Genomic DNA, 25,480 nt, shown 5'->3' with positions numbered 1-25,480 from the left:
TATCATAAGGCAACATGACTTGCATGTTTAATATCTGTGGACTTAAAATAGATCATCTTAAAATATTTTTTGTAATATGGCATCATGACCTATTTGTCCGAATGTGTATCATAGCATTACATGTACCGGAGCCTGTTGTTAGGCATACAGACTACCTCTATGTAGTCAGATTTGCACTTATAAGACTTAAAATGCCAAGAGGTCAAGAACTGTTAGCATTCAAACCTCTGGCCCGCTGCCTGTCTCTTTTTCAAAAGAACGCTTTTATCCCTTGTCTCTATAAAGCTTTCTGTGCTGTTTGCATTTGACAGACACACTGCAATGCCATGTATAAATCATTATTCACATGGTTACATTTGCTTATATCCAGTGCTGTGTAAATCTCCCACCTAAGCAAAACTAAGAAACAGAGATTATTTTTGCAGGTAGGTTATTGGAGGAAAAACATATGCTTTTGTAGCTGCTGTTTTGTTTGCTAATGATGCATTGCAGTTGAAGATCAGAATGGCTGTAGCTGAATCTACTTGTGTGATCTTACACATCCTTACCAGAAAAACCCAGAATGACCATTTATATACTGTAATTGTCACATGTGGATTGCTCAGCACTTTAGCCTAAGTAATTTGTAGGTTGCAAAAGATGGTTTTGAACCATGTCCAAGCAGGAATATGAAACACTTTTTCTTGAAGACCACACAAAACCCATCCTGTTTACAATTAATGGTTCCACAAAAAACACCAAAGAAAAGCCACAATAGAAAACAATTTCCAGGGAGGCCAAAGGAAAGTCTAAAGATTAGAAAAAGTATAAATGCATCTGGAAGTTTAAAGGGAAGAACTGCTTGTTTCGAACAATCCATATGTTTAGATTTTTCTCCTGACAGACGTTTGTAGTAGGCTACCTACACTACCCTAATCATGTACATTTAGTATGGTTATGTTTACGTTTATCATAGTCGACAATATAATTGTAATGTCATTATATATTAACTTACAGTATAGTTTGTAACTGAATAAGTAAGTGGAGTTACTGAGACCACCATGAAAATTGTCTGTAATTTCTGTTTTTAAGTTAAGGGGTTTTCAAAGTGCCAATGGATCATCAATATATAGTATATGTTAAAGGGGCAGTGAATCAAACATTCAATTTTAACTTGATATTCTGTTATATCTGAGGTCATCGTACTTAAGTGAACATCTGGTCAGGAATGTGCTGAAATATGACCTAAGATTAGAATTTAAACACCTCCTCCAAACGCAAATACAACGACTACTTTTGTAGCCCCACCCACAGCTTAGCGTGACACACGTGTGGGCCAGGGGCAAAGCAAACCATGCAGTGTCTCAACAATCAGAAAACATGTCTTTAAAGATTACCAAATGTAACCAAAATGACTTTTAAATAAATTTTTCCTGAGAGACTTTTATTTTGACGCTGTGATCTGTTATGAATACCCATGGTAACGGAGTGTTCGGTTGTGAAAGAACCGTCTGGGAAGAACACAGACACTGGATAACCTTAACTCTGAGGCTCGGAACATAACATTAGGAATAGACCCCTTCAAGGTTTGTAAACATTGAATGACAATCGTGTGCGCGCGCAGCATGGGGTCAAACTGTTCATACAGTTTAGGCTTTCTAGTTTAATCTAACAGGGCTGAAAAATTATGACTTGAAATGACCTGAAATGAAGTGAGCACTACAAACACAAGGCTCTTTGTTTTGCAGAAACCTACCCATATTCAAAAGCTGATTAAAAAAGAACTACTGCAGGTAGGATGAAACGTTTTTTTTTTTTTTTTTTTTGAAAGCAGAGGGTCTGGTCTGTTCTTTCATTTGGTATATTGTTTGTTTATATGTTTAAAGAGGAACATTTTCTGGAAGGCATTGAACTTTTGTGAAAATCATGAAAAACACTGGCGCTGACTGGCAACTTATTTTAAAAACGCTGGCGGCGAAAGGGTTAATTGCTTGCAGCCACAGATGTTGTATTTTTTGGTTTTTTAGATTCTGCAGGATTCCGAAAAACTTAACGGCAGACCTGGTGCGATTTTCAAAGCCCACGACGCAAGTAGGCATTTTTGACAATACCAAATAATACGGTATAATAATAAACTCAATCTGCTGTAATGACTTTTCTGACCCCGACATGCGCAGTGGGAACCGCCTGTGACGTGAACTGTGATGGGGTCTATACATGGTTAAAGTTTGTTTTTAAAGAAGTTCCAGCTCGTGTGGGGAGTGTTTGTTTACTGTTGTGTATCGTGGATTCATTTGTAAAGAAGCCACAAGTCAATGCTGGATTTGCAGAGAGACTGTGATTAAAAGCACCGCTAATATTGGATCTGGCAGGAATGACACAGCAAAGTAAGTAAAACATTTTACTTTATTTAAGTTACTGCGTTTCACTATTGCTTTGTTAAAAGAGATCGCTTGATATGTCCTGTTGTAACATCTGTGTCTAAACACGTATGTTCGACTGTTTTAATTGAGTAAAAACATTAAACGATTAATAAAGGTGCAACACTTAACAATACGACTGTAATATACAAAGTTAGTGCTAAGGAAGGACTTACCAGCCGTAATTTAGATTCTGATGCCCGCTTACTGTGTTGTAAAAAGCTAACTTACCCAGTAACGGCTCGCAGCCCTAGAGAACCTGCAGAACGAAGAAGATACTTACCTTTGCATTAGCTAAAGCTAACTTACCCAGTAACGCCTCGCAGCCCTAGATAACCTGCAGAACGAAGAAGATACTTACCTTTGCATTTGCTAAAGCTAACTTACCCAGTAACGCCTCGCAGCCCTAGAGAACCTGCAGAAACGAAGAAGATACTTACCTTTGCATTAGCTAAAGCTAACTTACCCAGTAACGCCTCGCAGTGCTAGAGAACCTGCAGAACGAAGAAAGTACTTACTTTTACCTTAGTCGAAGCTAACTTACCCAGTAACGCCTCGCAGCCCTAGAGAACCCGCAAAGCAAAGACGATACTTACCTAGCGTGGACCTAGGCATCCAGGGAGAAGGCGTAGAGAGGACCGTCCAACGGAGAACTTATTTGTGTTTTATTCTGCCCTCAGGAGGACCGAGGCGCGCCACGGGAAGTCTTTCACACGCAGGAGGTGGGCCGTGGACGAAGGAGCTCCGTCCGGCCCTTGCCCTGTGGTTCTTGTCCTCGCAGAAAAGGCTTCTCCCCTCCAACGTCCCTGGCCCCGTAATACTCCCCCTGAGGGCGAGAAGCGAGATTTTTAGACTCCCTTTCCCATTCCCTACTTTGGTTTTAATTAATTTAAATAAAGTTGATTGTTTTAACAGTACTTATCTCTTGTTGTTTGGTCATTGGGGTGCTTTTGGGACCTCCTCGAGGTGGAACATGGGAACGAGCGAGACGCACACAGTCGGTGGTCTGCTCCTTTCCGTGACATTCAGCTGCTATTTTACACATTAATGTTTTTAAATGACAGGGAATGAAACTATCCGGTCATAGCAGTGGATGTTTACGTCTCCAGAGAGCCACTAATCCATGTTACAAAAAAACCTATTACTTATTGCTTTTGATGTTTTTGAATGTAAAAACCACGCAAACATCTTAAGTAGACCTCAGACAACAGTATAAAACAATAAAATCGACAGATTCATTGCCCCTTTAAAGAACAGGGCACTCTAGATCAGAGATGGGCAACTTCGGTCCTGGAGGGCCGGTGTCCTGCAGAGTTTAGCTCCAACTTGCCTCAGCACACCTGCCAAAAAGTTTCCAGTATGCCTAATAAGACCTTAAATGGCTGCTTCAGGTGTGTTTAATTATGGTTGGAGCTAAACTATGCAGGACACCGGCTCTCCAGGACAGAAGTTGCCCATCCCTGCTCTAGATCAATGACAGACCAATAAAGTTTTTACATATTGTTACAATAATGCAGGTTTGCACTTTAAAATGTCATGTAGAATGTCATGAATATAATAATGCTAATACGCAAGTTTTTTTAAGTCCTTAAAAAACAAGTGTCTTCTCTGCCTGCCTCAAAGACTGCTATTTCTTTTTACAAGAATTCTCATTCTAATTTAAGGAAACACGCAGAAGTAAGACATTTTCATTCTGGTTATATTTTTAAATAAGAATTCTTAACAGTAGCTTGCAGAAATGGTTTATTGTGTTGTTAAAATATATACAACGTTATCATGAAGGAACCTTTTATATTAGCTAGGTTGACTGGAAACTGCTGCACAACGTGATGGTAGCTATACAGGCTGGAGCTATTATTAGCTGTGTAGTTAGCTGTTTCACTGAAGTTGTGACCAAAGGCCAGACCAAAAACTTCCATATCTCTGGGCAGAGGTGAATGACTCCACCTGGCCTGAGACAGAATTTCTCTCCTAATTGGAATATCCCACCAGAAGAGACATGAGGTCCAAGAACCATGCTCGGGCCGGCCAAAATGGGGCTACGAGCAGGAGCCGAGCCATCCTCCTGGCAAACTTTCTGCAGAACTTCTGTGAGCAGAGTTATAGGGGGAAAACGCATACAAACACAGCCTCTGCCATGTCAGCACCATGGCATCCAGCCCTAGAGGAGCTGGAGGTGCCTCGAAGAAAACCAGAATGGGCAGTATGCAGTGTCCTGAGATGTAAACAGATCAACCTCTATGCATCCAAATCCTCTCTAGATTTGGTTTGTAAAGTTTTTGCGACTGCATACCACCTTGTTGATATATAAGAAACCATCAATGTGTTGTCTGTCTGGACAGCACAAACCATCAATGTGTTGTCTGTCTGGACAGCACATGATGGCCCCTCAGGTCTGGAGTCCAAACCATAATGCCATCATCCCATAGTCAATAATGGGTTTTTGTCTTCCATAAACGCACCCCAACCTGTGAGGGATGCGTTTGTTGTCAGCGTCACACTCCAACAACATGCACCCAACGTAGGACCTTGGCTTTCTCCACATCACCAGAGGACGCAGACACTGGTGCGTGACTTTGATCATGCGAAATGGGTTTCTACGGCCTCCTTGCACAAGAATGTATTCATGTTCCATTACTGAAACCATCTCAGGGTGTACCATAGGTAATACCCACTTGAAACGAGGTGGGCGACATAACTGAGTGTGTGAGCTGCTTCGTTTCAGCAGGGGCTACCCTTGGTCATCATAACTGGTTAGGACTGCTTTTGACCACCGCTTTCCTCTGATCAAATCCTTCCTGATGGCAGGTTTTATATACTGTATACCAGCACCAAAACACAACATATGCTGGTCTTGCTGGTATGATCAGCATAGGATGCTGGTGCTAGTATGCTGATGACCACCAGCGAAATCAACACCAAACCAGCATGGGAACTATGTGCCTCGGCAAAAAGCGGGACCACAGCCGCGGTCTATGCCCTCCTACTCATTATCTCATCATTAGTTTAGTTGATAAACGTGCTTCAGATCAGTCACGCTGAGGCATTCCCTTAAGTGTTGCTATGACGACGCAGCTTGAAAGGGAACTTCTTTTTGGAAGATAAGCTAACAGACGCTGTGGAGCCAGGCTTGATGTTTTAAAACAATTGCGGAAGGTAATCAATATGATATGGAAGAGGGTGATTTCGAAAGCATGATGCTCTAATCGGATGTTCATGGCTACCTTTATGAGCCACAATATAGCGAAGAGCAGCTGAGGCAGATGGAGGAACAAGAGGCAGCTGCAGCAGAGGCAAAAGGCCTGCCTGTCATGGGAAAGGAGCCCGGACTGACTCGAGCTGGGGAAGAAATGGAGTCCGTCTGCTGCAGAGAATTTCAGAGATGTCAGTTTCTTCTTGACGAAATTTCTACATCAGGATATGGACGTTTGTGTGGTGAACCACCCAAGCTTCGCACTCACTTTCTGTCTTTTCTTGGTCAAATAGACAACAAATTTGAAATTAATGTTACATTTCAATTACAAATATGACCAACTTTCCATAAAGATTAATGTTTCTACGGGTGAAATATCCCTTTAAGGTTTTAGGCTTATGATCATTTAAAAATTTTAAATGATATTAATAGATTGGTGAACCAAGAGAGTCTTCACATAACTTGAGTTTAGCAAGAGTTTCATGACAAAAATGATACAGACATAATAAATCTCAGTACTTTTATATTTAAGTACATTTTGAGGCAAAATACTTTTGTACTTTTACTCAACTAAAAATTTTAAGAAAGTACTTCAATTTTTTTAATGGAGTAATATTTTACCTTGGGTATCTCTTATCTTTTTCTCAAGTACATGTGTGTGTACTTCGTCCACCACTGAAAGCATACTTGCGAATCGTCTGTGAAATTATAATCTTTCTCATCATAATTTTATGTAGAAAAAAATAAATACAAATTTTTCATATATATGTATATGTATATGTGTGTGTTTACTGTTTTTAAGTTTGTAAGCTCCCAGTCATCAAAAGCACCAAGGCACCACAGACATTCTGTCCACAATTACTGAAAGTATTTGGACACATTTCTGTGAAACATGTCTTTAGTTAATGTAATGAACTACACCTTTGGTTACTCTGATATGACACTGTGTCAGCTTGAGAGGAACTGACTTGAATATATTCACTAAAAATGACTAGTAAATTACTGACACACTGGTAATTCCAAAGATGTTAAAGCAAAGTTAGTTCTCGGAAAAGCATAAATTGTTTGCAGATGCCACTTGTTTTGGTATTATATGATTCAATGCAATGACATTCATATGTTTTTAAGTATGACTTGATTGTTCAAAAAGTTGGTTCTTTTACAAGAACCTTCATTGGATCAGTGGGGTCTGTAAATGAATGTTTTAATCCAGGTTTTGATGTTGTAAGCTGTGAAAAAATAGACATTGATATGAAGATTACTTTTTGATCAATGTTTCATGACAGATTCTTAAACATTTACCTTCTGACCCAGCAGTACTTTGTAACAACCTTGTTTTAATGCATTACCCCAAATCAAAGCCAGGACAAGCACTCTAATAGAGTTATGGGCAAAGACTTATCTCATATTCCGTATATTAGTGTACAGTAACTGGCAGCCAGTATCATTACTGAACAATGACGGTAAGTTCATTAGAAGTCCAAAATATTTCTTTGGTCTCAGGGGGAGTCCACCTGCTTGAAAAACACACGCACAGACTGAGGTCCACAGGCGGTACGCAGATGTTGCACAAGTTATTCAATGTGAGGTTGGTCTTGGACTTGCATATGGCACTAATGCTGGAATCTGACATCATTTCCGATCCGAAATATGTGTGACCAGAGAAAGGAGACAGGTTCATACTATATGTCAAAAACAAGTATCTATCTCTCCACTGAATCTGCAAAAAATATGACAATAATAAACCACATAAAATATTTTGACTGCTTAATTTTTTTTGACTGTGCACTACTGTTTGTGTGGTAATGAGCTATTTGTTTTGTATGTGTCTTTAGATCAGTCTTTGTGGGTTGGTGTATTTACTGCATAATGTCTTGCTTTCATCCTGTAGTTTTTGCGTACAAATATCACTTCTATCAAAAATCATTTAAATCAAGTTAAACCAGGCCGTATGAATATTTTATGTAGACGATTCCATATATTTCCAGTACTTTGTGTTTTTAGTCTTTGTCAGTGTTTGAGTCCTTGGTCCTTTAGTTTTACAACTTTACTTTAGACAGTCATATCTGATTCCCATTTTTATTAAAATGGGTGGTTATGCCACTTGTCATGGTCGGAGTTTTCGAGAAGAGACAATAGTCGTTGGGACATTCTTTTGTTAAAAGATGTCGATTAAACAGTTTGGTTAAAAGGTGATTTCATTTTGCAAAAGCCAACAGGTTTCATTTATTCATATTTTGCAAAAATTTTTAATGATAGAGGTTACATTTCATTTATTTTTCTCTGTGACACTTTTTCTCTACTCTGCTGACAGTACAATGTTAAAATATTATATTTTTATTTTGACAAGACGAATAAAGGAAAACTGATACAATTTTGTAAACCCTACATTTTATATTTGTTATACCCATATCTCTCTTGTTTAGTTAAAGTAAAATAAAGTTTAGTTTTAAGAAATTCTGGAAACAAGATCTACATTTTACAGTATTCTTTCTGGTCAGGAAAAAATCATTCTAGTAGTAAGCGAGTGAACACAGATCAGATATTTTAAGCGGGAGTAGATGGGTGCGGAATAGAACCTTGTGGGAGAGGGTGAAAAACAGACGCGTTTAATTAAATTTATTTAATTTAATTTATATGGACTCTAAATGAGCCAAGTGAAATGGATTTGAGGAAGCAGCAGTGTGGAAGTCAAAGTTGTAGCTGAAATGCGCAATGGAGTATTATTTATTAGGGTATTTCTCTAGTGGAATAGATTTGACTGATGGGGCGCTTACAAGTGAACAGACTTATGCACTAAATTAGAGAAAAAGTGAGTGGGTCTTTTCTCACCCACATATAATGGATCTGACGCCCCCTGTGTTTAACAGATTCTGCCAATAAACCAGTATTTCTGAATGGTTTGAGGCAGGGATTAAATGGATTTGAAGCGAAAGTATTTGATGAACATAATCTAATTTTTGATGGAGATGACGTTTAGTGGATTTTGCATCTGAGCTCTTCGTTTGTAACATTAAAAGATGTATTACTCTAGTCTATACCAATGAATATTACATCATGAGCTACAACAAACTAACAATTAAATATCTGAGATCAGTTAACAATAATGGAAATTCCCAAAGGATTATGAAACTCACTATTGATTGTTTGTTTATGATTTCTTGTTAATTAAAAAAAGATTCATTTATTAAACACCTCTGTTAGCATGTGATTTCATATATAAATCCTGCCATTAACTTTTAAATGAGTCTGAAAGAGATAATGTTTCAAATAACATACAGAACAAAACAGTTTTTTAAGCACCTCCACTTTGCGACTACGTCATCAGTTTGAGTCCTTTGATCTCTCAGATAAGTGCCATACCTAATCAGGTTAAAGCACTGCATGCCACAGAGGAAGGAAATTCCAGTCATAATGGCAACGTATCTGTTCCGCTCTTATGCGTCACATTCTTTGTGCTAATTAGGAGTAAATATCTGACCCAAGGACCGTCCGTATTAGCCCCCACCAGTGTGGTCCATCTGTTCCCCTCGCTTAGCTTTTTCCGCTCCTAATTTGCAACACAGATGACACAAAACATAAGGAAGCTCTCCATGGCTTGCGCTCTCTCTCTATATCTCCCTCCTTTTCCCACTTTTTCTCTCTTTCATGCTGGTCTCTTATTCTTTTCAGCCTCTTTTATTCTATGATATCGGTCTGATGATTAAAGTCGGTATATAAGTTATCATCTATCTCCAATTATGTACTGCCAGTGAGCCAAAGGGTCAGCCCAGCATGTGGCTCTTCAACAAACTTTCCCTTATACTTTGGTCCATGCAACTTCTTTTGGGTTGCCAACCAAGGATAGCATTGTACATTACTTCACTCCCTTTATTCTTTGGGGCTTTAATTTTGAGGGGTCTTAAGAAAACCTGATGCATAACATTTTGAATACAATTGGTGCAAGTAGCTGATTATAACTTTCAAATTAAAAGAAGTAATACATCCAGAGTTTTTTTTTAACTCCCCCGTCGTATAAACCCATATGAATCTCTAACTTTTGTGAATTGTTAAATGTGAATTTTCAAACAATATCCTGCCCACCCTTTTCAAGGTATATGAAACTGAATGTGAACTGGGGCTGTCAAATTCCGGAATGGCTAAAAGAACACCACAAAAATCATTAAAAAGAAAAAACAAACCAAAATTTAAGCCGTTGTGTGTTGTGTGTGGAGAACGAAGGAGAGACGAGGATACATGCAAAATAACAGATATAATAAACGTAATAATAGTTAATAGATATACACACTAACATTCAGCATTAACAATTGAAACTGGACAACAAAGGGGCAAACAGAGGGGCATCCAAAATTGCATACAGTACTCTCTGAGTAGGTACCTAATTCCAATAAGCACTAAAAGAGTTCCCGTTAATATTCCCGTTAAGTATGTACATCATCCATGTTTACGTTATCATGTGACCTACGAAGTAGTAGGCTTATTCAAGTTCATGCCCGCCACAAGAACCAGCATGCAGATGATATTAAAGTACAGCGAGAGCGATTCGAAATCAGACTTCTTCGTATGATTTCTCGAATCACTCTCGCTGTACTTTGATGTTATCCACCTTTTGTTTCTTGCGGCGCGGCATGAACTCGAACAAACGTAATAACAGGCATAAAAACATATGCACTTGTATGAGGGACAGGTGCACTAACACCGAATTGTATCAGTAACTTGAAAACCCTACTTTGTACCTTCTCTATTCTTGTTTGCAATGGTTGGAATGTCTGGACAAAGGAGAGGTCGGGCAGCTGCTTGAAGATCTCAATTTTGGAGAAATCTGTTGTTTTAATACTTGGAAAAATACTTAATAATTAAGATATCTTTAAGAAATCATATACCCCAGAATTACATTGCTAACCCGCACCAACAGTTGTGCACAATAATAATGACAAATGCTGACCAGTACTTCATTATATTACACATTATTTAGTGGACAAAAATGATTAAAACAAGCAAATTGTAATTTAATATGTATTGTTAAATGATAGCTATGCTTTATTATTATTATTAGTATTATTACAAATTAATGAAGGAATAAAACCATCACGATAAACAAAAACATGTAGAATTCCATACCATATGAAACAAAACTTTTTTCAAATGTATTTTTCTAACAAACTATCACATATTTACTGCCATCTCAACACAACTGTGGCAATTCTGCAGCTTTATTTTGGTGAAGCAGCTGAGCACTTTGTAGGATATCCTCAAGGTGTGCATGATTCCGGGTGCTGAGAAACACCACTGTGTGTGCTGGCAGGCTATAAAGGTTATGTACGTGACATCACCTTTGGCGAAAATGACTGTGGTTAATCCCCCTGAGTGGCAAAACTCAAAGAGGCATAATTTGTGTACAGTGTGAAATCGGCGAAGACACGGGGAAAACGTGTTTAAATTGGAAAAAGCTGTTGTGCGATAGACTGTACTAACAAATTTAACAAGAATTCTAAACTATCGTTTTACAGACTGCCAAAATAAGGTACGTATAAATGTCGAGAAAAGCAATGTGTGGCCACATGCCAATGTCCACTGACCACAGGTGGGTTGACAAGTTGCTAGGGTCACTATCAAGTCCAACTAAATTTAATTTTTGCTGATAATTGTCATTTATACTGGCATTTGCGCGGCCGCCGCTACAACAGCCAGCCATTTGGCTAAATGTTTTGCCACTCAACAGGGCGAGATCCGGTGTGGTCACGTGGAAAAGTGATGTCGTTCCATACTCTCTATATCCACCTGCAAGCGTGGCTGGCAGGTGAGGATGATAACAGACAATGAACAGGTGAGAGAGAGTGAAAGTTGATGGAAAATGTAGTCCAGGAAAGGGAATACTGAGGGAAACAGGCAGGCAGACAGACTGGTGCTGTAACAGTTATTCACTGAAAATCTTGAAATCCATCCTTGCTCTTATTGGTACAGAAGCTGTTACACAAAATGTTGAGTCAATTATGGACAAACCAAAATTTTGGGTTATAAATAACCTTATACTAGGTTGGTGTTACCATGGGTTAAAACACCACAGTATTTGAGTTGAAATAGCCCAAGTTTATTTTTAACCTAACTGCCGGGTTTATCCACATTTAACCCAACCATGATTTAAAACAAACCAACATTTTTAGAATGTATATTTGATGTATTTCAACCTCACCATTTTTAAATAATAAAAAACAGACACAAACAGGGCCGGTGTCTGTAACTTAGGAAAACAAACAATGTCTGGTTTCCAACAGATGTTCTATCAAAACTTGTGGCTACCAAGATTGTAATGTTACAAAACAACATGTAAGCATCAAGTTAGCAAACACGTTAGAGTTAACATCCTATTAGAGTTGCATAACCATTTACAATATATAATTTCAGTTTTCTTTGGCTCCATAATGTAACTTAAAATAAGGGCTGCATGATAAATTGTATGCGATTGTCATTGCTGGTTCTATAAGCAGGTGATGGCGATTTAATACTAATCAAGGAACCGGCTCTGCTGGTGAGATGCATGTGACAATCGCACGCAATTTATTGTGCAGCCCTACTTAAAATGTGTGATTCTATTTCATCCCTACTGACCGCCAGAGGCGGTGCTTAAGCACTGAATGTTCCATCTCGCGCATGCGCAGGTCGAGTGTTTATACCAACAAAGTCACCCGTGACCCCTGATGCCTACGGAGAGTCTATAACTTCCGGTGACATCAGAGGATCTGTTCCTTTTCATCTTCTCGCTTCGCAGGTTGGTTTTTCCACGCTAGCGAAAGACTAGGATATTGCTAACTGTATTTCATGCGTTGCTGGTGGCCTTGTGACATTTTTTTGTCGGAGCAGCGAGTTGCTCGCCCTCCAAAGGCCGCAACGGAATCCACCGAGAGGTGAGTTAAAAACTTTATAAATAACTGCTTGTTTGGTGCATTTGTTGGTGACGGCTGTGTTTTCGCTCCCTCTCCCGACATTTGTAGCCTAACGTTAACTGTTACCGTTTATATTATTGATTCATCTGCGGGCGCTGCCTCGATTTATTGTTTTTTGGTTGATTGTTCAACTGCGCTCGTGTACTTCATGCCGGTTGTGCCGGTTTATTTTGTTCAACGTCTTTTTGCACTTTAACTGCGCTTTGTGTATTTAGTACCAACTCGGTTGTGTTGGTTTTTTGTTTAACGTTCGGCGCTTAACTGCGCTTGTGTATTCGTGCCAACTCGGTTGTGCCGGTTTTTTGTTAACCGTTTCGGCGCTTAACTGCGCTTTGTGTATTTTGCAACAACTCGTTGTGCCAGTTTTTTGTTAATCGTTTCGGCGCTTAACTGCGCTTTGTGTATTTGTGCCAACTCGGTTGTGCCGGTTTTTTGTTAATAGCGCTTACCCTTAACTGGCTTCACAACATTTGCGGTGACGGTTGTGCTTTCGCTTCCGCTCCCGCCACCAGTACTGTGTTAGTGTCTTATTTTCGTTACCCTAAGCTGGTGAAGGCAGTGCTTTCGCTCCCGTTCCCATCATATTTGTACCTCAGTGACTAGATTTGTGGCAGCGTTCCCGCTGAAGCTAATCTTTTTTCTTTTTTGCTACATTTGTTGGTGAAGGTTGTGCTTTCGCTCCCTCTCCCGGCATCTATACTGCATTCTGTGTCTATTTTTTCGTTGGGATAGTTTACCCTTAGCTGGTGAAGGCAGTGCTTTCGCTCCCAGCATAGGTGTGCCCCTGTGACTAATTGGTGGCAGCGTTTCCGCTGAGGCTACCTTTTTTCTTTTTCTCAGTCGGCAGCATGGTTGGCAACCACTCCTGCTCGACCTGTATGGCTCCTTTGCAGCTTGAGGATGGCCATGATTTATGTCCCTCATGTCTTGGCTTCGAACATTTAAAGGAGGGTCTTTCTGACAACCCCTGCATGAACTGTGGTATCATGCCTCGGGCAGTGAAGGCAGCTAGACTGGCTGAGGTGGAGCAACTGTTGGGCTCTACTTCATCACTTGGACATTTGACCCCAGCCCAGCCACTGGCTCCAGATCAGACTGGGCAGTCTAAACGTCAGCCTGATAAGACCGCAGGCCCCACTCCTGCAAAAAAGGCTAAGGGACCCCGGCTTGCCTCTAAAGTGGACCAACTAACAGCGGAGCTTAATACTATGAAGTCCCTCTTCCTGGCTTTCCAGTCCAGGACTGGAGCAGAGCCGCCAGATGATTTTGTTCCTTCGGCAGCCTCCTTGGAGTCGAAGGACGATGTGCTTTCCATGGCAGCGTCAGCTGGCCAGTTTAATGAATATGAGCCAGAGGTACTTCCACAGATGGGAGCCTCCCAACCTTCTGCGCCGGCTCCCGTTCTTCAACCCATAGCTCTACTGGTGGTGTTGAGGACTGCTCTATGGGAGTCACCATTCGTATGGCTCTAGCCCGTCTCCAGTTGGATGTGCCGCAAACTCAGCCGGCTCTGGCCAGTGCTTTTTTCAGGCGTGTCCCAGCCTCCGTCAGCTTTACTGCGCCCCCATCGTAGGAGTATTTGAGGGAATTGCAGGCATGTTGGAGGGATTCCAAGGCCCTCTCTCATGCAATGTCTGACGGCCGGACCCTGCCAGCCATGCAGGATGCACAAAAGTTTGGATTGGACCGCATGCCAGCAGATGACCTGCTCTGTAAGGCCTATGATGCAGCGGCTCGCATGGGACACATCGGTAACTCCATGTCCCACCTGATGCTCGCTTTGTCAGCTTCCCTGCAAAAGACTGAGTTGGATGCCTCCGTCCACAATTTTAGTGATGCTTCACTACAGGCATTCGCATTGATGTCTAGGGAATTGGGGCGGTTGATGTCTACTCTTGTGCAGGCTCGCCGCCAGGTATGGTTGGCACAATCTCCTCTCACTGACGCCTGCAGAAGAACCCTCCGAAGTGTTCCGGTGGAACCAGGGGAGCTGTTTGGTTCCGCAGCCCTGGAAGTGCTTGAGCGCATGGTCCAAGCCGGACGGACTCGACAGCAGCTGTCAGGTCTTCAAATGAGCGTTCCGCCTCCTAGCAGGCCTAGAGGTCCTCCAGCTGTCCCACAGCGCAGCTCTCGTCCACAGGCTCACCCCAGGGGCTACCTAAAGTCTCTGTGCCCACGTCCACAGCCTGCTCAGCAGCAGGCACCGACCTTTCGGGCGCCTGAGCGGCTGCCCTCAGGACAACCTCAGTCCTTTCCAACCCGTCGTGCCTCTGGAACCTTTAGAGGCCGGGGACCCCGGCACTGAAGCCCGGGGGTCGGCCGTCAGCTGTTTTTCCCAGCAGCAGCTCAGCTATTGGGCTGCCTCCACCAGGGACCCATGGGTGCTTTCCACCTTAACCCACGGGTACAAACTTCAGTTCCGATGCTGGCCCCCAGCCCATGGCCGGGTCAAGATGACCATCATAAACGACCCGGCAAAAGCCCAAGCCCTCACCCTGGAGTTGTCCGCCCTCCTGGACAAGGGTGCCATCGAGCCAGTAGATCCCCTATTGCACCCCGGGGGTTCTACTCAACTTACTTTCTGGTAGCAAAGAAAGATGGCGGACTCCGTCCTATCCTCGACCTGAGGGGTCTCAACAGGCTCCTGAAGGTTCTGAGGTTCCACATGCTGACCACTGCAGAGGTTCTACATTCAATTGCCAAATGAGAGTGGTTTACGTCAGTAGACCTGAAGGATGCCTACTTCCACATCCCTATAGCTCCACACCATCAGCAGTTTTTGCGGTTTACCTTTCAAGGGCATCATTTCCAGTTCTGAGCGCTCCCATTCGGTCTCTCCCTCTCCCCTCGGGTGTTCACCAGGTGTGTGACGGCAGCCCTCTCGCACTTGCAATCGCGTGGCATGAAGATTCTCTCATATCTGGACGACTGGCTCATCTGTGCGCCATCCCAGTCTCAGGTGGCACTGGACACGTTGTGTCTTCTCTCTCATGTGGCCCGCCTGGGCCTCCGGGTGAATTTTACAAAGAGTTGCCTGGTTCCATCGCAGGGCATGCTTTTTCTCGGGATGACTCTCGATGCAATCACCATGAAGGCTCGTCCATCACCACAGCGAGTGGACGACATCCTCCGCCTCCTCCTCCGGTTTCGGCAGTTACGCTATGTGGAGTTTTTGCGCCTCCTAGGGAAACTGACGGCTGCTGCTACTGTGATTCCTCTAGGACTGCTGTCGCTGCGTCCCCTCCAGAGGTGGTTGCACGGCTTTCATTTAGATGTCAAGTGGCACCGGCACAGGAAACTCAAGGTGTCATGTCGTTGCCTTCTTGCTCTGGCCCCACGGAGAGTAAGGTCATTTCTCCTGCAGGGCATGCCCGTGGGTTCCATCGCATCTCGTCGGGAAATCCTCACAACAGATGTTTCCCTCTTGGGGTGGGGTGCTGTGTGGCAGAATCGAACAGCTCAGGGGCTGTGGTCTGTGCGGGAGCGCTCACAGCACATCAATGTTCTGGAACTGCGGGCTGTGCACTGTTGCTGTAGGCATCCCAGGACCTCCTGCTGTGGGGCAGGGCCACACCTGGCCAGCCCGAGGGCGATGTATTTGCCTGGGGAGCAGAATCAGGCAGCAGACTTACTCTCCCGTTGCAAGCCTCTGCCGGGGGAGTGGCGGCTTCATCTGGATGTGGTCCTCAGCATCTGGGACGTCTTCGGCAGGGCAGGGGTGGATCTCTTTGCCTCAGAGGAATCGACCCATTGCCCCGTCTGGTTCTCCTGGACGGAGAAGAGCAGCACTCTGGGCCAGGATGCTCTCGCACACGATTGGCCAGAGGTTCTCCTCTATGCATTTCCACCAATCCCTTTGATTCTTCCAACACTGCAGAGAGTCCTCCAGCAGGGTCACAGGCTACTGTTGGTAGTCTCCTTCTGGCTGGGAAGAACATGGTTTCCACTGTTGTACAGTCTCTGCAACGGTTCACCGGGGCGCCTCCCAGACAGGAGGGATCTCCTGTCTCAGTTACGGGGGCCGAATCTGGCATCCCAACCCTCACTGCCTGCAGCTGTGGGGTCTGGTCACTGCAGGGCCCGACCCGCTGCTGACTGAGTGTTTAGATGGCATCTGCAATACCATATTGAATGCAAGGGCGCCTTCTACCCGGGCACAGTATGAGAACAGGTGGCAGCTGTTTACTACATGGTGTTCAGACAGGAATCTGGACCCTGTGCACTGCTCAGTTCCAAAGATTCTTGAGTTCCTCCAGTCCCTCTTGGATGGCGGCCGGTCCCCGGCTACCTTGAGGGTATATGTGGCAGCCATTTCCTCTCGACATGCTCGGGTGGACAATGCCACAGTGGGTTGTCACAGACTGGTGTCCCTTTTTCTGAAGGGTGCATGGCGGCTACGCCCCCACGAGGACAACACGCCCCAGCTTGGGATCAACACCTGGTGCTCGATTCTTTATGTTCACCTCCCTTTGAACCCCTGGCTCAGGCAAAGCTGAAGTGGGTCTCTATTAAGACTGCCTTTCTCCTTGCTATCACGTCAGCGAAGCATGTTGGGGAACTTCATGCGCTCTCTGTGAGTGACTCATGTTTGAGGTGGAACTCCGATGGCTCAGGGGTTACCCTGTGGCCGAATTCAGCTTTTCTTCCAAAGGTTTTGTCATCATCAAACCTTAACCAACCTATCCACCTGGCGCAATTTACTCCCCCAGAAGGGGAGGACAGATTACAGCTGCTGTGTCCCGTACGGGCTCTCAGAACCTACGTGGTCGCGACTGCGAGTATAAGGCAGTCAGACCAGCTCTTCCTCTGCTATGGTGGTCCTAGGAGGGGCTGTGCTCTCTCCAAACAGTGGTTGTCTCATTGGGTGGTGGATGTAATCACCCAGGCATAAAAACGAGGATGTCACTCCCTGCCATCCGGGGTGAGGTACCACTCTACCAGGGCGGTCTCAACTTCATGGGGGCCCTGCGCGGCGTGCCCCTGGAGCGCATCTGTGAGGCGGCCTCATGGGCATCCCCAAGTACCTTTTCCAGGTTCTACCGGGTGAATGTCGCCAACCCCCATTCACTGGAGGTGGTCCTGTTGCCGGACTCTGTGCTCTCCTCTCAATAAGGTACGTGCTAAATTCCTTGTGACTTTTTTGATATGTGTCATCCAGGGCTTAAGCACCGCCTCTGGCGGTCAGTATGGATGAAATAGAACAAGAGTTACGTATGTAACTACGGTTCTATGAATCCCAGATGACCACCAGAGCGTTCTGTCACTCAGAATCCCTGTGTACTCGCGAGAAGATTCTGTAGGAACAGACCCTCTGATGTCACCGGAAGTTATAGACTCTCCGTAGGCATGCGCGAGATGGATCATTCAGTGCTTAAGCACCGCCTCTGGCGGTCATCCGGGATTCATAGAACTGTAGTTACATACGTAACTCTCGGTTTACTTACAGGTTGTGGATTTGAGGTTGACCCAACAAAGTAGGGATTGCAACATCTTTGATGAGGAGATTCTTGCAGAAACCAGAATTGACCTGTGCCAGATTGACGAAGCAGTCACTTGTGAAATGTTTAGAGGAGACGGCTAAAGTTGAACAAATTGTCGTGGAATTTTCGAATAAATGAACATTAAACCTCTGGGGTCCGACCATTTTGGGACACTGTCAGAGGTTCTGACATGCTCTTACATTTGGTCTTTTTTCAGTTGCTTTCAACATATTGATGGCAAGTGTCTCATACCACTGCGTTCAGCACAAACTGGGCTAAAATATTATATGAGCTACATGTATGTACATGTTTGTATTTTTGAGAGAAAAATGTTTATGCATGGTTTTTAAAAAAGCAACATTTTTAAGTCACTGATATAAGTCCACAAAACCCATATTAAACATGTTTTAACAAGACCTTTCTAAACAGAATATAGTAGTCTAGAGTTTTTTCTTTAAAATGATGTGAAATTCATTCTGCTTACTCATTCACATAAACCAATATATTGATTTAGAAATTGTAAGACAGTTTTTGTTTAGAGGGGCCGTATGCGAGAAGAATTGATTGACAGCTAGCAAACAAAGGCTCGCATAATGAGCTGCATAATGAGGCAGGAATGTTGGGAACTACAGTAAAGAATGTGAGGACAAATGTATACATGTTTGTTTGAAGTTTATTAAGAAGTTAACAATATAATCAAAATAGAAATGAAGGTCAGTAGGACATTTTCAGTTTATTTAGAAACAAACTCAATTCAAAAACTTAACTTGTATAAGAAACTGATAAACAACAGAGCTGCTCATGTGGCTCATGTTACCATATAACTTTATGTTCAAAAGTGTTTTTCCACTTTATAGTTTTGTACTGATGAGAGGGATGCAGACCTGTAAGAGTTATGGACAGCTGTTAGCATAAATTTTCCACAGAAATACCCTTACATATATAACTGATGGGTAAATATCACTGATAGTACATTCATATAAACTATCATGTACATAAACTAAATTCAGAACATCTCAGATAAACATCTGCAGTGATTAGTTATATAAAAAGCTGTTTTCAGATGACTGTTTTCAGATGCCCAACCCCTTATCGTCTAGCTTCTGTTTTAAACGCGTTTCTGTAAGCGTGTATGAAGTTTAAAAACATATTGCATATGGCGATGTGTGGAATTGCCTTGCATGTAAACAATATGGAATAATTTTACAGCAAATCCCGCAGTGCAGCATTACTCAAAGTTGCCATGAAGGATACGAAAGTGAATAACTGTGTCTAACACTGTACAACATGTAACAGATATCCACCATTACGGGAGGTCACGCATACTCGTTTGTAAATAAGCATGTAAATGTCACAGGTCGGGGCGGACCGCAGATGTAAACAAGCCGCGCCCCTTCCTAGTTTCCACCTCGACGAGGTCCCAAAGCCAACCCAATGACCAGACAACACAAGTGTAAGTATAATTTAAAATATAGCTTTATTTAATTTATTTAAAATATATGGGAAAAGGGGGAAATGGAAGGTTTAAAAAGGGGTCTCTTCTGCCCTCCAGATGGGCCGTGCCAGGGGGAAGAGTGAGGCCAGGTGCCGGGGGTCCAAGGCACCACTGAAGGCGGGGGGGGAGACAAAGTGGGGCGAGGCTTCTATGCCTTGTTCTCTTGATCCCATGGCGCCCTCCTCTTCCCCTGGAGGCAGATTAAAAGAAAGGTACAGTAAATGGTAAGCTCAGTGACGTAGATACCTGGTGTTTTTTTCCGGCGATGGGGTGGTATGCTCCTTGGCTCTACTCTAAGGTGGTATCAGGTAGGTGTCTCTTTGACGACTAGATTCGCACCCTCTTCATCCTCAGACTCTCAACTGTAAACACAGAGTATTTCTTGACAGTAACCAAGGCTTTTTCTCTCACCCAGGTACCCGTAGCAGTGTACACATCAAGCTCCCCACCGATGACGGACTCGGGCTCTCTCCTTCTGCAGGCTTTTAACTGTAACACAGAGGATTACTTGGACAGACACTGGGACTTTCACTCTCACCTAGATAGCTCGTGACGGCCTACAGGTAGGTATTTCACAGGTATTGAACTCAGGCTCTCTCCTCTTGCCGGCTTATAGCTGTAACACAGAGGATTACTTTGACAGGCAGTGGACTTTGGCTCTCACCTAGGTAACTCGTGACGGCATACAGGTAAGTATTTCACAGGTATTGTACTCGGGCTCTCTCCTTCTGCAGGCTTTTAGCTGTATCACAGAGGGTTACCTTGACAGACACTGGGGCTCTCACTGGTCACTCTGGCGGCTCATAACATAAAGCAGAGGCAAGTGATATTTAACAACTGCATCTCTTCAAACTTCCCTTCAGCTAGTAGTAACTTTTTGGGCATTCAACAGGTATTACAGTGACAAATACTGCTAGTGGACGGTGGACTTACGACAACTGCACTCCAACCAATCGACAAAGATATTCCAAACCTTTAAGTGTGAACACGTCGTGGCACGGCCTTCCCAGAGGCCTCTGGTACTGCAAAGGGGGAAATCCAGCACTGTCACGCCGAGCCAAACGGTGCCCTCTCCTCTCTTCCACTTCGGCTACAGAGAACTGGACAGGGGCGCACCTTTGATGAGGCTCCGTAACAGGCGAGATTGATCTTCAACACCTTTTTACAACAGTACAATATTGTTCATCCACATAAAGCACTTTTATTTGATGTTTGTTTACTCACAGCAGTCTAGTAAATCGATGTCCTTCACCACCGTTCCACCCAGCCAGGCCAAATCCCAGGGATGACCAAAAGACACTGCACTTGGAGCTTCAATACAGGGGTCACACACAGCATATAATGTAAGTTGTTCCACCGGCTTCCACAGCCTCTCATTCTCCCACGGCGAGTTCAGTGAAGGGGGTTACTGACAACATAAACACAGCATCACACTGCACTAGTTTTAAGTGTACACTCACAGCAAGGGCACAGACTCACCCACAGCACTCCTCGCACTCTATGTGAAAAATAAGGTCGCAGCCCCGTCTCCCTCGAACTGTTCCTGGGACCGGTTGGCGTTGTAAAGTGCTGACCAGTAATATAAACGTCGCTGCTGCGGCCCCTTACTTCTTCCAGGATCGTCACTTCCCGGCTCTCCCACCACTCTGCTCCGTGGTAGGGCCGTCAACCTAATCACTGAAGGTTCACAATACACGTTGAACAAGGCAACTCCACAATAACACACTGTACCAGACACCGAGTACTCACAATGGTTAATGACGTTCTCCTTTGTTTCCTTCTCCTTTAGAGTAGATGAAATTCTCTTCGCCCGTGTCCAAATCCACTGCTATAGTCTTCTCCAGCAGCGCTTACGGTGAGTCGTTCCTCAACAACACTCAAACACATAAATGATGCACATAGATCAATTCGTTTCCAAAATCTTCATATGAATCGTATACTCATCCTCTGGCTCTGTTTCCTTCTCTGCTTCGTTATCCAGTAAACATCAATTCCCACCGCTACCAGTGTGACTTTGCCCAGATCCTCACTCTGCAACACCGGAACGGTTCAACAGCGCAACACGGCTACCGCCAACACCAACAATCAACACTCCTTCATGTTTAAAGCTTTCTTTTATATCCCTCTCCGTCTTCACATCCTCCAATCCCCAGCCGCTACGTTCATTACTCACACCTGTGTTTAATCGGGCTTGATTTGCCTCGCAGCGTTTACCGGAAGTTCCGGTGTTTCCGCTCTTCTGTCCGGGTAGAAACACTTCCGGGCGGAACCAATCTTCCCCATCTTTGGTTCCGCCCCCTTAGAAATCGTCAACGTGTGACATAAACATGGAATCATATTACAGCACACACTTAAAAGATACAGTGCATCCTTACTGAAAGTTGCCATAAAGAATATATCAAAGTTGATTCTGCCATGATAAGGAGAAAACACGTCAAAACACGGCGCCGCGTTTTGACGTGTTTTTTCCTTATCATGGCAGAATCAACTTAAAATACTCCATCATTAATAATCATACACTTATGTGTTTGACATAATTTGAAACGGTAAAGGGTCTTCTTTAATATGTGTTAATTCACAATAACAACAGATCTTTGTGTTTTTGTCAAATAAAGAAAATAAACAGGGTGTGCATCCAGACATTTCTGTCTCCGCCAGCTGTCTCTCAAAACACGTTACAAAAATCAATTGAAACTCCGCGAATACTCGTCACACAAGCATGATACACATATCCAAAGAAAGCCTGAAATGTCTACTTTTAAACAAGCTAAATATAATCGAAAACAAATATTGCCTGTTTATGTAATCTGCATTGAAGTAAAGAGAGTACAGTTTTTCCTGGCTGACTTTATTATATTTAATTTGGTCACGCCCACAGCTGTTGACATGGTAATGAAGACACGAGCTGTTCAACCATAACAAGCAAAGCGTAAAGTTTGATCAGATTTAACTCATTCACCACCATTGACGAGTTATCTCTTCATTTATGAGTTCATATTTAACTAATAAATGTACCTTTCTGGACGAATTTCAAAGTGAAAGTGTAATAACGAATTTATCAAAAACGGAAGTTAAAAAGAGTTAATGGTTTATTTTAACTGCGTTTATGTTTGATAGTCATTCTGAGTCTGATCTCTAACATAAATTTCTTTACAAAAATGAAATTTTTTAAGCTTTTTGCTCAAAATGTTGTATTTTTGAAGAGAAATATCCATATTTCAGTGGTAAATTGAGTAGAAAAGTAAATATATAATGAAACGTTTTTTCCCCATTTTGTTTGTTTGTTTGTTTGTTTATTGTTTGTTTGAAAGCAGAGGGTGTGTTCTTTAATTTGATATAATTTGTATGTTTATATATTTATAGAAAATAATTTTTCCTGCAAGGAATTTTGTGAAAATTTTGTTAAAATCACAAAAATGCAGGTGGGCAACTTTTCTCAAAAAGGCTGGCGGTGAATGAGTTAAAGACTTTACCGCATGTTTGGGAGATAAACTTTACACACACGTGAGGAATATCTTCATTTATGTCTGGACATTGAGGAAGAGAAGCATTTATCTTTAACTTTACCTAAGAATAACAATGGAGAACGCACTGGAGCTGGATTAGAAGTAAGTAACGTTAACAGTTAATTTATACCATTTATATTTGCTATCATGTAACTTAATATGCTCATAGCTTGTGCAGTTCAGCTTACATACAGTAACGTTAAGCAACCTTAGCAGACTGCACGCTTCGGATTGAAAAACTTTCGCATTGTTTACAAACGGACGCGATCTCACGTAATGGCGAATTTCACTGTTGCATGCTGTAACAGTGTTAAACACAGTTATTCACTTATATCCTTCATGGAAACTTTCAGTAAGCCTGAACTGCTGTATCTTTTAAGTGTGTGCTGTAATATGATTCCATGTTTACATGCTTATTTACAAACAAATCCGCGTGACCTCCCGTAATGGCAGATATCTGTTACATGCATTACACAGTTTGAGTAATGCTGCGCTGCGGGATTTGCTGTAAAATGATTCCATATTGTTTACATGCAAGGCAATTCCATACATTGCGCTTTACACGCGACACCGTTTTTATGAGCGCTGCGTTACACGGAGACGCGAGCTCGCGCACATGGACGTGCCATATGCAATGTGTTTTTAAAGTTCATACGCGCTTACAGAAACACGTTTAAAACAGAAGCTAGACGATAAGGGGATGGGCATCTGAAAACAGTCATCTGAAAACAGCTTTTTATATTAATTGCTGCAGATGTTTATCTGAGATTAAGTTTATGTACAAGATAGTATAATGTAACTTAGTATCAGTGACATTTACCCATCAGTTATATAAGTAAGGGTATTTCTGTGGACAATTTATGCTAACAGCTGTTCATAACTCTCTTAGAGGTCTGCATCTCTCTCATCAGTACAAAACTATGAAGTGGTAAAACACTTTTTGGACATAAAGTTATATGGTAACATGAGCCACATGAAGTTTACAGCTCTGTTGTGTATCAGTTTCTTAGTTTATACAAAGTTTTTGAATAAGGTTTGTTTCCAAATAAACTTAAAATGTCCTACTAACCATAGTTTCTATTTTGATTTCTATTGTTAACTTAATAAACCTCAAACAAACATGTATACATTTGTCCTCACATTCTTTACTGTAGTTTATTCTCACATTCCTGCCTCATTATGCAGCTCATTATGCGAGCCTTTGTTTGCTTGCTGTCAATCAATCCCCTCTAAACAAAAAGTGTCTTACAATTTCTAAATCAATACATTGTTTTATGTGAATAAGTAGGCATGGTGATTGTTACATCATTTTAAAGAAAAAACTCTAGACTACTAGATTCTGTTCAGGAAAGTCTTGTTAAAACATGTTTAGTATGGGTTTTGTGGACTTATATCAGTGACTTAAAAATTTTGCTTTTTTAAAAACCACGCATAAACATTTTTCTCTCAAAAATACAAACATGTACATACATGTAGCTCATATAATATTTTAGCCCAGTTTGTGTTGAACGCAGTGGTATGAGACACTTGCCATTATTATGTTTCAAAGCAACTGAAAAAAGACCAAATGTAAGAGCATGTCAGAACCTCTGAGAGTGTCCCAAAATGGTCGGACCTCAGAGGGTTAACCATTGGTCTTGTATATTAATGTTTGTGCAATGATTTAGTTTCCATGGTCCTAGACCTTAGTTATCATGAAAAAGCCATGAAACTTTAAGGCTTGTCAGAATCAACTTTTGCTAGTTTATCGACGTCTAAAAGGGTTGCTCCTATTCTTGTAATATGTAATGGGTGTGTTTTGGGTGTAACATGCAATAAAAGCTAGTTGTGCTCGCGACAAGGCAGATTCCCTATTTTTATGGCATAGTTTTTAATTGGAAAACTGTAAGCAGTGTAAGAAGGCCACCAATTTAAGATTTATGTAAACATTGTGTTGTGTTTTATTCACTGAGATGCATACTGTAAGTAAAATACTTTATTTGTAACAAACAGGAGATAAAGAATCTACAAACGTGTGGAGAGCCATTTCAGCACTGGGACAGCACCCTTAATCCGAGTTTAGAGTGCACGATTTTCAAATTAGTCAGGTCACAGATCTATTCACACTGCATGACTATTTGGGATAGTGTTCAGTCGCTGCTGTGTTGACACTGCACGATGGATTGGGGGTTTCACACTGCATGCCTTTACCATAGGAAGAATCGCCATAGGAAGAATCCGCAAACTACGTCTCACAACCAAACGCACGAGAGAAGTAACAAGGAAACAACGCAAGGTCACGCGTGCAAGACCGGAGTTTACGCAAGAGATTGGAATTATTATTAAAAAGAAGCTTGCCATACAAATTGCATGTGTGCTCATTTGCAGCACAAATAAGATTATGAAGGAGGTAATGATTGGGGAGACTTCTTCTTGAACATCCAGGTGCCCTGTATGTTGCTCTCTCATTGGCTGTAGGTCATC

The 25,480-nt window shown here is 42.4% G+C and overlaps 1 long non-coding RNA gene across 1 annotated transcript; it reads left to right on the top strand.

Annotated features, from left to right (window-relative positions):
* The first annotated feature begins 2,019 nt into the window (after positions 1-2,019).
* On the top strand, positions 2,020-3,316 carry LOC129445513 (uncharacterized). The gene is made up of 2 exons (XR_008644803.2): positions 2,020-2,366; positions 3,080-3,316. It is a non-coding gene; the product is annotated as an uncharacterized lncRNA (long non-coding RNA).
* Positions 3,317-25,480: the final 22,164 nt, after the last annotated feature.

This window comes from Misgurnus anguillicaudatus, chromosome 3, assembly GCF_027580225.2.
Source record: "Misgurnus anguillicaudatus chromosome 3, ASM2758022v2, whole genome shotgun sequence".
Taxonomy (NCBI): Eukaryota; Metazoa; Chordata; class Actinopteri; order Cypriniformes; family Cobitidae; genus Misgurnus; species Misgurnus anguillicaudatus.
The sequence above is the reverse complement of the archived record's forward strand: the minus strand, read 5'-3'. Positions and strand labels throughout refer to the sequence as shown.